A 16320-nucleotide genomic window follows, 5' to 3' on the forward strand; every position below is an offset into this window, starting at 1 on the left:
AATTTCAACAGCTCTAATGGGTAAACTTCAGCTGTTACTTAAAGGAAACTTTTTTCTTAAGCTTAAAACTCCAATGTGAAAACATTATAGTAATTTTAAAATCTTATAGTCAGGCCAGGCACAGTGGTGCACGCCTGTAATCCCAACAGCTCGGGAGGCTGAGACAGGAGGATCTCAAGTTCAAAGCTGGCCTCAACAAAAGTGAACATCAGACCCTGTTTTCAAATCAAATACAAAATAGGGAATAGGGCTGGGGATGTGGCTCAGTTGTCGAGTGCCCCTGAGTTCAATCCCCAGTATAAATAAATAAATAAATAAATAAATAAACAAACAAACAAACAAACAAACTAATAGTTGTGAATCCTAGAAATTTGGGTGCAGAAGGTATATACCTAAATCATTTTGGAAGTTTCAGTTTTCTCCTCAAACTAAAACAATAGAAAAATAAGAAAGAAAGAAAGAAAAGTCAATGCCCTTTCTCATCTTAGATGCTAAAAGTTTAATAAGCATTTAACAGCAAAAGAAAAAGTAGGCAATTTATAAATAATTCAATTTTTTTGCTTTCTCAAACGATTTATCTACATTCTCAAACTCTCATATAAAAGTCTAAGAAACTTAAATTAATTTTTTTTTTTTTATCTTGAGCAAATACAGATTGCCCAACACGATTTTTAAGATCCAACTAAATAGCACCGTTCCATCTGAATACATTCCCCCTCTTTCATCTTACTCAGTTCTCTGTGCAACCTCGGGAGAGTCGTTGTGTAGATTATGAGCCTTACCCTCTTTTAAGAGTGAGGCATTCCAAGCCTGGAGAGATTACGCTAATTGAATGAAAGTCAACAGAACTAAGCCCAGCTGTCTGGACTTCTAGCTTAGGCCTGGTCTGTTATTTTAAGCTACCTTCAAAAACACTGTGTCATGGAAACTTGGAGAGTTCTTTCCAAATGGCGGTTAGCATGCATGCTACTCGGACTCGCCGGCACTGCAGCGGGCAGCGTGGGCCCAGCCAGGCACACCAGTGTCCTCTGAGGTCAGGGTCAACAGCTGTGGCTCTGGGAGCTGCTGCTCCTAGGAAACCTCTTTCCCCAGACTGCCTGTGCTAATGCCCACAGGTCACGCATCCACCTGTGTCCCCGCAGGCCTTCCTCACGACACTTGCATTATCTCCACACTCCTCGAGTGTGAATCTCCAAGCCAGGCTTCGGGGAGTTGCTTCAGCACATGCTTTCCGGTCACTTCCTCTACAAGGAAGGAGACAGCATTGTGTTACAGAAAGACTGCTCTTCGTGGTCCTAGATTTGAACGATGACCAGGCAACCCATCCCCCAGGGCCCCAAGGGATGAAGAAAGAAGGGCAGTCCTAACGACCACAGCACAACTTGCCTCAGACCCTCCTAATGACCCTGCGCTGACCCTAGATCCATCAGAACCTTCCGAGACACTGAGACACCGAACCTCAGCCAAGAGTTCACAGTCCCCATTTTAAAAGATTCCCTGATGGTCCTAGAGAAATCATTTGGAAATAAAGCCCAATCACAGCTCTGGCTGCATTTCCAACCTGGGGCAGAGCTTCTTGTCTGCAGGGGAAGAGAAGGTGGTGCTGTCTGATACAGGAGTTTTTTTTCTTAGAAGGATGTGGATGGCCAAGCAATGTGGAGTGCTGCCTCTGACTGGTGCTCGCCTGGTTTCCAGAGCCAGGTTGAAAGAACTTAGGGAGCTGGAGAAAGGAATCCTATAATTACCAATTATCATACCCCAAATATAATGCTTTTTTTTTTTTTTGGTTGTGTGGAAATGCGTCTGTGGGTGGGATGGGAGGAGACAAATATATAAAGGTTAGTCAACCAAAACAAGCAACTGAGATAATAACTTTTTAAATGGAAAATAATTACACTTAAGTACAAATGTTCACCCAAAATAGGTCATTCTCTCGGGGTTCTGCTTGTAGAAATCAGCATGGCACGGTCTAGTGTTAGAAACTGAGTTGTATGCTGGGTCTGTTCCCTGCATGGGGATTTGTGTGTGTGCCTGCAGGCCTGGGGCCGGGCAACCGGGAGGAACAGAACAACATCAGAAGGGACAGAGGGATTGATAATTTGTGGGCATATAAGACAAATGAATCCTGAGCCTTTGGAGCTTGATCCTAAAGCAACATTCAATACAATGAATAACTTCATTTATTAAAGTCAAGCCATAATTTCTTTTTTTCTTTTGGTCCTGGGGATTGACCACTGAGCCACATCCCCAGCCCTATTGGGTATTTGATTTAGAGACAAGGTCTCACTGAGTTGCTTAGCACCTTGCTGTGGCTGAGGCTGGTTTTGGATCCACCCTCCTCCTGCCTCAGCCTCCTGAGCCCCTGGGATTACAGGTATGCACCAGCGTGCCTGGCTCCAAGCCATATTTTCTAATCCCAACTTTGTCAGGATAAACATAAAGGAAAACAATGTTAGAAATGTAGAAATGAAACATGGTGGCCTCTCCTGGACAGCCCAAGTCCAGCAAGGATTTACTCAGGTCTTTGAAAAAGGGTATTCTCAATAACTTTTCATCTCAGACACACTGGATTTACTAATAAAATATCATTGTGAAAGGGCTCCAGAGAGATGTTAACGGAACTTTAAAATGGATAGTTTTCTTTTTTTTTCCTTTTTACTGGGGAAGACCAATAAACTACCTGTTAGAATCACCCAGGCCCTTGGCTGGGGCCACAGTCTCTAAAGAGTAATTCCAGAACCTGGAATAAGGACCTTTCCGGCTTGCTACTCAAAGCCATCATCCACCCTGCGGGGCCTCTGGTCTTCAGTGCCCCAAAGCTTCCAGGTCAACAGCCTTGGGGTGCCCCCCCCCAGTCAACCCCACTAGCTTAACCTTACCACCCACAGTGTGAGACTCTGCAGTTTCCCCAGACACATAGCAGATGCAGCCCCAGACAGGATTCAAACAAGTCTCCCAATAGGCACCTGGTTCCTTGAGGACTCCCAGCTCCCTGGGCTAGAGACAGGAACGAATGTATATCATCATCCACTGCCGCTTCAACCACGTTCTGTCCAGGTCTCCTGTTCTGATCCTACCACCTTCTTGTCATTTGGGGGGTTTAAACTCCAGTTCAGTCCAGTCCAGTTCAAAAGTCTGGATTTCCCATTGTGTTCAAAGCGTTCTTGTTCTTCATGATTCTGTGAAAATCTAGATTTGGGTTCTAGGAACCTGGAGCTGGAGAAAGCAGTTCGTTTCCTCCCCCTCCCTCTTCTGAGGGTGTCCTCCTCTGGAATTGGGGAGCAGGGCAATTAGGAGAGTTCCCTGAAGTGTGACATTAGAACCAGGCACAGGCATGCCACTCTGTTGAGAGCCACGGCTGGTCAGAATGACGCCTGGCATTTGCCAGGGGGAACATTTGAAAGGTGACCATTGAGATGATGATTTGAGTTAAGCTATATATAATTGCTGTGATGCTGGATTGATTGTATTGTATATTTGACCTTGACTGTCGGGCAATGGGGTGGCTCTTGCTGCCTCGGGTACCCGCTACTTTGGATTTCTCACCCTACTTTGGAGTTCTCGCAGGGATTCCCAAAGAGTTCCCATTGGTTGGGGAAGTGCCGGAGGAGGGATTTCCGGTGTGGGGGTTTGCTGGAAGGGCCACGTGGGTGGCGTTGGCAGAAAAGCACGCATGCAGTGCCGGTGAGAGTTGAAATAAGGTTGCGGTTTGAACCTACAAGGCTTTGTGGCGGCTCGGTTATTCGTGCCCAGCCAGACTGCGGCACCACTCCAGGGAAGTGACAGGGTGGGTGCTCAGCACTGGTGTGGGCATGAGCGATTTGTGTGGCAGAAGTATGTCTGACAAATTATTGTCTGCTCAATTAACATTGGGTCAGACAAAGAGACTGCTTGGGATGCATAGTGGAGATATTCAGCGTCCTAAGAAACAGACTTTGTGATTTAAGAGGCATGATATGTAAGTTTTTCCAGGAGTAGAAGAACTTTTTGGTTTTGTTAGAAATTGTTCGGAGGGACAAGACATCTGTCAACTTTTCAGAGGGCAGAAACACAGTGAAATGGAAGAGACAATATGAAGTTTTCCATGTAAGCAGTCAATGTGTTGTGGTTGTGTTTTTTTTTTGTTTGTTTGTTTGTTTTGTTTTGTTGCTTTGGTTGCTATAAAATACATTTATTTTTTCCTAAAACCCTATAAAATGAATATTTTTTTTTCTATTCTGAAACTAGAAGCAGAGATTATGAGCCCTTAGGTGAAACTGAGCTTGTCATCTCTTCCTCATTGATTTTAGATCTAACTGCTTGCACACGCCTTTCTGTTCCTGTTGATACTTGCAAAGATTTCTTCATTTTTCTGCACACAATTTTGTACTCACCCCTAGTTGATCGATATTTCAACCTTGATTGCATCAAGTTTATTTTTTCCTACTTTTTTTCACATGAAAACATTTTTCAAATAAAGGTGGATGTCCTACTTTTCCACAAAGATTTCTCATAGCTCACCAGGAGAGTCAGGGTTTGGTGCTAATGAAAGTATTGCAAGAGACCATGGAACATGATAATTAATTCATGTGATGAGAAAACATAGAGGACGAAGTGTCCACCAACTAGGGGCTAATGCAGGATTGAAATTGGAGGAATGCACATCGAATTTCATGAAAACGTGTATCAAGAAGAGTTGGTTTTTGAAGGGAAAATATTTAAGGTGGATCTCAAGGTTTTGAAGAATCTTCTGTTTTGGTTTTTCAGGGACTACTTTGTACTGCTATAAAGATCGTGTGTTCTATTGCTATAGAGATTAATTCTGCAGCACAAATTCAGCTAGGGAGAAGGATGCCTTACAATATAAGGAGTGTCCAATTAGAAAATAGCTCTAGAGAATCTCAGAAAATATGAAGAGTAAAATGCACTGGAAACATTGCAATTTTAGAGTCCTTGCTTTTGTGACGTAAGTATGACTAACCGTGACTGTCCTTTGCACAAATAAGTCAGGGTCCAACAAAGAGACTGCTTGAAATTAATAACGGAAATATTTAATTTCTTAAGAACAGCGTTCATGATTTGTCAGGCATGATAAGCACATTTTTCTATGTGCAAAGGAAATTTTTGGTGTTATAAACTGCCGAGAAGTTTAAGGAACAAGAAATATATACATAGACTTCCCTTAAGTTTCTTTAACTAAAAGGTACAAATTCCAAATCAAATTATTTGAACAATAAAAATCTTTTACAATTCAAGATTTTATGAATGAGATCAGTCTTTATTCAACTTGCACAGTAAGTTAAGATTAGATTGTCTGATGTACATAAAGAATCATTAAAGGCTTTTTATGCAAGAAAAACTCCAGTGTTAGCAATGCTGAAGATGTGATTGACAGCAACTTAGATAGCATCTTATAGACACTTCTCTGTTGTAAATCGAAGTTAATATTATTAACATTGTGGCCAAACAGACGTCAGCAGAGGGTGTTAAGAAGAAATTTTAATGAGTTATGATACAAAAGAAGAAGAGCCAACAACATCTCTATTAATCCATTTCTCATTTCTATAGTGAAACACTTGAGGAGGGCTAACTTCATAAAGCAAAGAGGTTCATAGAGCCCACGGTTTTGAAGACTCCAGGCCTGGTGTTGGCATCAGCTCAGCTCTGGGGAGAACCTCATGTCAGGAGCCAGTGCAGTAAACGGTGGGATCACATCATCAGGCAGGAAGACAGACAGTGGTTCAGGAATTGATTCACTAATAACACCTCACTCTTGAGAGCTCAGAGCTTCCATGGAAACCACTGCAGCCTCTTCTGAAGGCAGCTCCCCTGGTTACTTAAGTACCCCCCACGAGGCTCCACCTCTTAAAGGTCCAACCACCACTCAGCACTGCCACACTGGGACCGAGGTCCAAACATATGGCCCCTTTACGACACACTCAAGTCACATCTGAGATGCAGCAGTACCTAAGCATGCTTTCGTCACATCTATAGTTTTATAGCAATGAGGTTTTATAAGGAAGTGAATGAATACCCAAAAGCTCTCAACCTCTTGATTCTGTGTACGGCTCTATTAATGAATGCACGTGCATGGGAGGGGGTGGCCAATATTTTGAAGGGAAAAAAATGCAGGTTTATTCAATATTCTTTAAACACACCACATCAGGCCATACCTTACTATGAATCACTATAGTCTTATTAATTCAATGGAGTGAACACTAATCATGGTCACATCCGGAGTATTTCAGCCTCTGTGGACAATTTTTCTTTTTGTTTCTTTTGATGTTGAAAATGAGAAACAATATACTCTTCTCTGTCATCTGATAAGCATCATACACATGGCAAAACCATTTTGGGTAGAGTGAAAATGCTATGCCAAAAATGATCTCAGAATTTCAACATTGTGATGTTTCCCGTCAGAAGAAAAGAGTTTCAAATAAAAGTGCATTGTGGTAATTTAGAGAGGGTGCTTCCCCACAGTATCAGAAAAAGAGCAGGAAATGTAAAGACCTTTGCCAAAGATTGAAGCCTACATTACTAAATTAAAATATATCATTTTTTTTGGAGAATGAATTCAGCAAAAAGAAACAAGATTCAGAACTATTTTTTAAAATAGAATTAAACAAATTAAGCAATGTCCAAACCAGCCAAGAATTGTACAAATTTGAAGAAAAATCCAGAACTCTGATTTTTTCTGGCAACTAGGAAGAGCTCGACTTTATGATTTTTTTTTTCTTTTTGTGGGATGGGGAATGGTACCAAGGATTGAACTCAGGATTGCTTAACCACTGAGCAATGGTCCCAGCTTCTTTTTATTTTTTTATTTTGGGACAGGACCTCACTAAGTTGCTCAGGGTCTCACTACATTGCTGAGGCTGGCTTTGAACTTGTGAGCTGCTGGGAATACAGGTGTGGCTTATCTATGATTGTTGATTTGATGAATTATGGTTATATGTTTATTCAATATGCCCTTCAGAGTCATGCTACTTTTACTTTTGAATTTCTAGATATTGCATTATATGGACCAGCAAAGGCAATACATTTTCTATTCTGTTATTCTTCAGAAGATATATTGGCAGTACTCAAAAGAGTGGCTGGGCAAGGAGGGTGTTTGAGAAAAATCAGTTTGCACAAGTGTGCATACACACACACACACACACACACACACACACACACACACTAATTTGAGGTCTTCAGAACTTTGCATGATGGTGAACAGGGTGCCATAGTACCTTGCCCCACCATCCCAGGGACAGATGATGTTTCCCTGACTTAGTCGAATCTCTAAGAATGTTGCTCCTTGCTCAGTACATTACAACATTTCCAGTCTCAAATTTTAATTCTAGGCTAGGGAAGATGGCGGCGAAGGGAGTGCAGCACCCCAGTACGCTGCGCCACTGTGCGGGAGAAACACGAGGTGAAACGGCTGAAGGCTACCTTGGTGGGAATCCCCAGTGAAATTGAGGTGCTCCAGAATCTAGAGGACAGATTTCCAGCGTGCGGGATTCGGCTGCAGGGGCTTGGTCGCGGGCGATTTCTCCGCACGGAGGGAAGCAGTACCTGGTCGGCGGACCGCCCCGTGGATGGAGTCTGGGACGCGCCCGAGTTAATTAGCCGCGAGGTACCAGAGCGGGATTACAGCGAAGCGGATTCTGGAGGCTCCTGCCAGTGGCGCACTGGCCGTGCTTAGTGCTGAGTTCCAGCTTTGAAACAGAGGAGAGAACCGGTCCAGTTCGATTCCCGACACCGGTCGGAACACGGAGGAGGACAGCAGCCGCCATCATGGAGAGCTGATGCAATCATCCCTGTTTTCTACTGATCTCAGCTCATTCAACTACGGAACAGGTGATTCCAGGCTGGTATTTGCCTGCGTCACGCAGACAGATCGCCCAGGCTCGGGACTGGAAAATCTGAGGAGAATACTCTTCGGGTGTCACCCCAGGCAAGGCGGGCGCCGGACTTTGAGCGGCCAGATTCTAGTTCCCCGGGTTGCTTTGGCCCAGGGCGGGAGATCCTTCGGGGACACCGGGCGGAGGCCAGTTACAAGTGGATTGTGCGCTGAGGGGCGGCGTGGCTCTAACTCCCGGAACAGTTTTGGCCCGGGGCTAGGGAGCCCGCGGCGACTGTGTCTTTGACCCTGCCCCTGTCTGAGCGTACACTGAGCTGGGAGAGGTTGGAGCTGCCAGGCTCGGGCTCCCGGGGCTGCTTGGGCCTGAGGCTGGGGTACCTCTGTGGAGCCTGCTCTGAGCAGAGTGTGGCAGGGATCGGAGAGGCTGGGTTTTGGCTCTCGTGGCTGCTTGAGCCCAGGGCCACGGAGCCTGCGGGGACGGCGAGCTGAGGCCAGCCACAAGTGAAACTTGCGACGAGGGGCAGCGGGACTCTGTCTCCTGGAACAGTTTTGGCCCGGAGCTGGGGAGCCCGCGGGAAGTGCGTCTTAGACTCTGCTCCCAGCGGAGCGTGCACCGAGCAGGGAGAGTCTGGTGCGGCCAGACTTGGGCTCCCAGGGCTGCTTTGGCCTGGGATTGGGGAACCCGTGGCGGTTGCCATGAGGAGCCTGCTCCTAGAAGAACGTGGTGGGGATTGGAGAGACCGGCTCCTGGCTCCCAAAGCGGCTCTGGCTCAGGGTTGGGGATCCTACAGGGACTGCTTCTTGATCCGGGTCCTGCTGGGTGCTGCGGGGGCCTGGGGGGCAGAGTGGAGCTGCCTCCTGTGCCCAGAGCAGGCTAAGGGTCCCGCCAGTGTGGTATCGCGACACCCCAACTGCAGCCGGGGCCAAGGAGAGTAGCCGCCCACACCTGGAACAGGACCAGCGACCCGACGGCGCGGTAGCCAAGTCAACCCACTTGGAGTGGAGGCCGTGAAGAGCTGCCGTCTGACCCTGCAAGGTAGGCAGTCCTGCGTCCCACTGGCAGGACAGGCTCAGCAGCCTGCCAGTATGGTGGACGAGTAGCATCGAGGCAGTCACATCACACTGGTTGGAGTGGGGGTTGAACAGAGCCGCCGCCAGCGTCCGGAAGGAGCCCAGAGACTCGTTGGAGAGGCAGTTAGGTACCCCCACTGGGAGTGGGGGTTGAGCAGAACTGCCACCCAGGCCCGCAGGGTGGGCAGATCTGAGACCCACCGGCAGAACAGGCTTGGAGGCCGACCAGCGTGGTAGACACGTCACATCAATTGGAGTAGGGGTGGAGAAGAGCTGCCACCCACATCCAGATCAGGACCAACGATCCGAGGACGTGGTAGGAACGTCACCGCAATTGGAGTGGGGACAGAGTAGAGCAGCCACCCGTGCCCGCAGGGCGGGCAGACCTACAACCAACCAGCGTAGTGGATAGATCACCCTGATTAGAGGAGGATCACAGCCACTACCCGCCCTACAAGAGAGATATCCCAACTATACAAGAGCAACATAAATAAACAGGGGGAAAAATTTCAAAAACACAACAGTTTCACCAAGCAGAAAGAAACGCAAGCAACATGAAAAGACAAGGAAAGAAAGGACCACAAGCAATGCAGGTCAACTCAACTCTAGAAGAGGTAATAGCTGCAACAGATGGAATGTCAGATAAAGAGTTCAGGATATACATGCTTCAGATGATCTGGACTCTCAAGGAAGACATGAGACAGCAAAATCAGACAAGATCACTTTGACAAGGAACTACATAAACAAATCCAGGAAGTAAAAGATCAATTTCACAGGGAGTTAGAAGTAATAAAAAACAAACAAATAGAAATCCTAGAAATGCAGGAAGCAATAAACCAACTTAAAACTCAATTGAGAATACTACCAGCAGAATAGATCACTTAGAAGATAGAACATCAGACAATGAAGACAAAGTATTTCAACTTGAGAAGAACATAGACAGTTCAGCAAGACTGCTAAGAAACCATGAGCAGAACATTCAAGAATTATGGGATAACATTAAAAGACCAAACTTAAGAGTCATTGGGATACAGGAAGGCACAGAGCTCCAAACCAAAGGAATAAACAATCTATTCAATGAAATAATACGAGAAAACTTCCCAGACTTGAAGAATGAAACAGAATCCCATATCCTAGAAGCCTACAGGACGCCAAAAGTGCAAAATCATAAGAGATCCACACCTAGACACATTATAATGAAGATGCCCAACATACAGAATAAGGAGAGAATTTTAAAAGCTATAAGAGAAAGAAAGCAGATTATATTTAGGGGCAAACCAATCAGGATAACAGCTGATCTCTCAACACAGACTCTGAAAGCTAGAAGATCCTGGAATAACATTTTTCAAACACTGAAAGAAAATGGGCTCCAACCAAGAATCGTGTATCCGGCGAAATTAAGCTTCAGGATGGAAGATGAAATTAAAACCTTTCACGATAAACAAAAGTTAAAAGAATTTGCAGCTAGAAAACCATCTCTTCAAAAAATCCTTGGCAAAACATTACAGGAAGAGGAAACTGAAAATAACATTGAAAACCATCAGTGGGAGGTAGGACAGTAAAGGGGGGAAAGTAATCAAAGAGGAAAACTAATCAGGTTTAGTAACATAAATAAACAAATATGACTGGAGGAACAAACCAAATCTCAATAATAACCCTAAATGTTAATGGCTTAAACTCACCAATTAAGAGACACAGGCTAGTCGAATGGATCACAAAACAAGATCCAACAATATGTTGCCTACAGGAGACGCATTTGATAGGAAAAGATATACATAGACTGAAGGTGAAAGGCTGGGAAAAATCATTCCACTCATATGGACTGCGGAAACAAGCAGGAGTGTCCATACTCATATCAAACAAAATAGATTTCAAGCCAAAGTTAATCAAAAAGGATAAAGAGGGACACTGCATACTGCTCAAGGGAACCATACACCAACAAGACATAACAATCATAAATATATATGCCCCAAACAATGGTGCAGCTACGTTCATCAAGCAAACTCTTCTCAAGTACAAGAGTCTAATAGACCACCATACAATAATCATGGGAGACTTCAACACACCTCTCTCACCACTGGACAGATCTTCCAAACAAAAGTTAAATAAGGAAACTATAGAACTCAACAACACAATTAACAACCTAGACTTAATTGACATATATAGAATATACCACCCAACATCAAGTAGTTACACTTTTTTCTCAGCAGCACATGGATCCTTCACAAAAATAGATCATATATTATGTCACAGGACAACTCTTAGACAATATAAAGGAGTAGAAATAATACCATGCATCTTATCTGATCATAATGGAATGAAACTGAAAATCAACGATAAAAGAAGGAAGGAAAAATCATGCATCACGTGGAGAATGAACAATAGGTTACTGAATGATCAATGGGTCACAGAAGACATTAAGGAGGAAATTAAAAACTTCTTAGAGTTAAATGAAATCACAGACACAACATATCGGAATCTATGGGACACATTGAAAGCAGTTTTAAGAGGAAAATTCATTGCTTGGAGCGCATTCCTTAAAAAAAGAAAAAACCAACAAATAAACGATCTCATATATCATCTCAAAATCCTAGAAAAAGAAGAGCAAAATAACAGCAAAAGAAGTAGAAGGCAAGAAATAATTAAAATCAGAGCTGAAATTAATGAAATCGAAACAAAAGAAACAATTGAAAAAATTGACAAAACCAAAAGTTGGTTCTTTGAAAAAATAAATAAAATTGACAGACCCTTAGCCATGCTAACGAAGAGAAGAAGAGAGAGAACCCAAATTACTAGCATACGGGATGAAAAAGGCAATATCACAACAGACACTTCAGAAATACAGAAGATAATCAGAAATTACTTTGAATCCTTATACTCCAATAAAATAGAAGATAGTGAAGGCATTGATAAATTTCTTAAGTCATATGATCTGCCCAGATTGAGTCAGGAAGATATAGACAACCTAAACAGACCAATAACAATTGAGGAAATAGAAGAAACCATCAAAAGACTACCAACTAAGAAAAGCCCAGGACCGGATGGGTATACAGCAGAGTTTTACAAAACCTTTAAAGAGGAACTAACACCAATACTTTTCAAGCTCTTTCAGGAAATAGAAAAAGAGGGAGAACTTCCAAATTCATTCTACGAGGCCAACATCACCCTGATGCCTAAACCAGACAGAGACACTTCAAAGAAAGAAAACTACAGACCAATATCTCTAATGAACCTAGATGAAAAAATCCTCAATAAAATCCTGGCGAATCGGATTCAAAATCGTATAAAAAAAATTATACACCATGATCAAGTAGGATTCATCCCTGGGATGCAAGGCTGGTTCAATATACGGAAATCAATAAATGTTATTCACCACATCAATAGACTTAAAAATAAGAACCATATGATCATCTCGATAAATGCAGAAAAAGCATTCGACAAAGTACAGCATCCCTTTATGTTCAAAACTCTAGAAAAATTAGGGATAACAGGATCATATCTCAACATTGTTAAAGCAATCTATGCTAAGCCTCAGGCCAGCTTCATTCTGAATGGAGAAAAATTGAAGGCATTCCCTCTAAGATCTGGTACAAGACAGGGATGCCCTCTCTCACCACTTCTGTTCAACATAGTCCTCGAAACACTGGCCAGAGCAATTAGACAGACGAAAGAAATTAAAGGCATAAAAATAGGAAAAGAAGAACTTAAATTATCACTATTTGCAGACGATATGATTCTATACCTAACAGACCCAAAAGGGTCTACAAAGAAACTATTAGAGTTAATAAATGAATTCAGCAAAGTGGCAGGATATAAAATCAACATGCATAAATCAAATGCATTCCTGTGTATCAGCGACAAATCCTCTGAAACGGAAATGAGGACAACTACTCCATTCACAATATCCCCCCAAAAAATAAAATACCTGGGAATCAACCTAACAAAAGAGGTGAAAGACCTATACAATGAAAACTACAGAACCCTAAAAAGAGGCATAGAAGAAGACCTCAGAAGATGGAAAAATATACCCTGTTCATGGATAGGCAGAACTAACATCATCAAAATGGCAATATTACCAAAAGTTCTCTATAAGTTCAATGCTATCCCAATCAAAATCCCAACAGCATTTCTTGTAGAAATAGATAAAACAATCAGGAAATTCATATGGAATAATAAAAGACCCAGAATAGCAAAAACAATGCTAAGCAGGAAGTGTGAATCAGGCGGTATAGCGATACCAGACTTCAAACTATACTACAGAGCAATAATAACAAAAACAGCATGGTACTGGTACCAAAACAGGCGAGTGGACCAATGGTACAGAATAGAAGACACAGTAACCAATCCGCAAAACTACAACTATCTTATATTTGATAAAGGGGCTAAAAGCATGCAATGGAGGAAGGATAGCATCTTCAACAAATGGTGCTGGGAAAACTGGAAATCCATTTGCATCAAAATGAAACTGAATCCCTTTCTCTCGCCATGCACAAAAGTTAACTCAAAATGGATCAAGGAGCTCGATATTAAATCAGAGACACGGCGTCTGATAGAAGAAAAAGTCGGCTATGATCTACATACTGTGGGGTCAGGCCCCAAATTCCTCAATAGGACACCCATAGCGCAAGAGTTAACAACTAGAATCAACAAATGGGACTTACTCAAACTAAGAAGTTTTCTCTCAACAAAAGAAACAATAAGAGAGATAAACAGGGAGCCTACATCCTGGGAACAAATCTTTACCCCACACACTTCAGATAGAGCCCTAATATCCAGAGTATACAAAGAACTCAAAAAATTAGATAATAAGATAACAAATAACCCAATCAACAAATGGGCCAAGGACCTAAACAGACACTTCTCAGAGGAGGACATACAATCAATCAACAAGTACATGAAAAAATGCTCACCATCGCTAGCAGTCAGAGAAATGCAAATCAAAACCACCCTAAGATACCATCTCACTCCAGTAAGATTGGCAGCCATGATGAAGTCAAACAACAACAAGTGCTGGCGAGGATGCGGGGAAATGGGTACACTTGTTCATTGTTGGTGGGACTGCAAAATGGTGCAGCCAATTTGGAAAGCAGTATGGAGATTTCTTGGAAAGCTGGGAATGGAACCACCATTTGACCCAGCTATTCCCCTTCTCGGTCTATTCCCTAAAGACCTAACAAGAGCATGCTACAGGGACACTGCTATATGGATGTTCATAGCAGCACAATTCACGATAGCAAGATTGTGGAACCAACCTAGAAGCCCTTCAATAGATGAATGGATTAAAAAAATGTGGCATTTATACACAATGGAGTATTACTCTGCATTAAGAAATGACAAAATCATAGAATTTGGAGGGAAATGGATGGCATTAGAGCAGATTATGCTAAGTGAAGCTAGCCAATCCTTAAAAAACAAATGTCAAATGTCTTCTTTGATATAAGGGGAGTAACCAAGGACAGGGTAGAGACGAAGAGCTGGAGAAGAAGATTAACATTAAACAGGGATGATAGGCGGGAGGGAAAGTGAGAGTTAAGGGAAATTGCATGGAATTGGAAGGTGAGCCTCAGGGTTATACACAATTACATATAAGAGGAAAGGAGGAGTAGGAGAAAAATTATATAAGTGGAAGAAATGATTTATAGTAGAGGGGATGGAGAGAGAGAAGGGGAGGGGAGGGGAGGGGAGGGGTGAGGGGACAGTGGAGAATGGGATAGACAGCAGAATAATCAGTCACTAGAAAGGCAATTTGTAAATCAATGGAAATGTAACTGATGTGACACAGCAATCTGTATACGGGGTAAAAATGGGAGTTCATAACCCACTTGAATCAATCTGTGAAATATGGTATATTAAGAACTATGTAATGTTTTGAACAACCAACAATAAAATAATTAAAAAAAATTTTAATTCTAGGTCACAAAATATTTCAGGTTGACCATGAGATGTGTAACCCCCCATTGGCCTGGCCTAATGGATGGAGTGTGAGTCATCTTTTAGACTCTGTGATCAAAATGCCTGACAAGAATAATTTAGAAGACAAAAGGGTTATTTTTGCTCAAGGTTTGAGAGGTCTTAGTCCAGGGTGGGCGAATTCAATTGCTCTGGGCTTGACATGAGGCAGAATATCATGGTGGAGGACAGCTGCTCAGCTTATGGCTGCCAGGAAGGAAAGTGTGGGTGTGTGGGTGTGTGTGGGGAGAGAGAGAGAGAGAGAGAATACAAGAAACTAGGGACAAAATATACCATCCAAGGGCATGTGCTCAAGAACTACCTCCTCTTGCCTTGCCTACAGTTACCATACAGTAATCCATTCAAATTACTAAATCATCAAGTGGATAATCCACTAACGAGGTTATAGCTCTCACAATCTGATCATTCACCTCTGTACATGGCTACATTGGATATTATGTTTCCAATACATGAGCTTTGTGGGGGACACTTCTATCCAAATAGCAGCAGGTAGTAACCTGACCTGCGGTTCCTTGTTGTTACCGTACTAGGAATGGAACCCAGGATATCATGCGCTGAGCCACATCCCCAGCCCTTTTTATTTTTATTTTGAGACAGAGTCTAGCTAAATTGCAAAGCTTGCCATGGAACCTGAGATCCTCTTGCCTCGGCCTCCCGGGTTGCTGGTGTCACAGGAGTGCCCCTCTCGCCTGTGACAGGACAGTCTCCCTGCCTCATTCCTAGAGAAACACCACGTGAACTGAGGCACCTGAAGTCAGTCACAAAGCTCACTTGCTTCATCCAACCTTCACAGAGGGAACCAGCACTGTCACTGGGCTACTTTATGCTTTTTTTCCCCTAAATTCGAGTCCTGTTCTGCTTAAGAACATGATAAAATGAAGATACAGAGATGGAAAGATGAACCACAATACAGTATGGGAGCTTGTGCTTATCTACAAATAGGGAAGAGGTGTGTGTATGTGTATAAGCAAAATTATAAATACATGTAAATATATATATAAATAAAACATATATATATATATATATATATATATATATATATATTATAGAGAGAGAGATGAACATACATCTCATTGTTTGTAGAAATTCAATTGAAAGCACAAAGTCCAAGGTGAGTCTAAACTATAGAAACTAAACCATCAGGCCACATGGAAGATCGGTTTTCTTATTTTAATCATCATCTTAGGCACATGGTACACAATGTATTCATATGATACATATAAATACGAGTGTGAAAAGGCAGAAATAAAGAACCAGGATTTCATTGTAATTTCAGTCTAGCAGGGACCTTATTTTGCTTGTTCTCCATTGTATTCCCATCACCCAGCCTAGTTCCTGGTACCGAATGGGATCTCACTCACATATGTCGAGTGGTTGTGGAATGGCCCGAGTGGGTACAGTCAGTTCATTTTAAGTTTAATATTCTCTACTCAAAGTAGCCCTTTGTCTCC

This window comes from Spermophilus citellus (genome assembly GCF_964194105.1).
Source record: "Spermophilus citellus genome assembly, chromosome: 13".
NCBI classification, from domain to species: domain Eukaryota; kingdom Metazoa; phylum Chordata; class Mammalia; order Rodentia; family Sciuridae; genus Spermophilus; species Spermophilus citellus.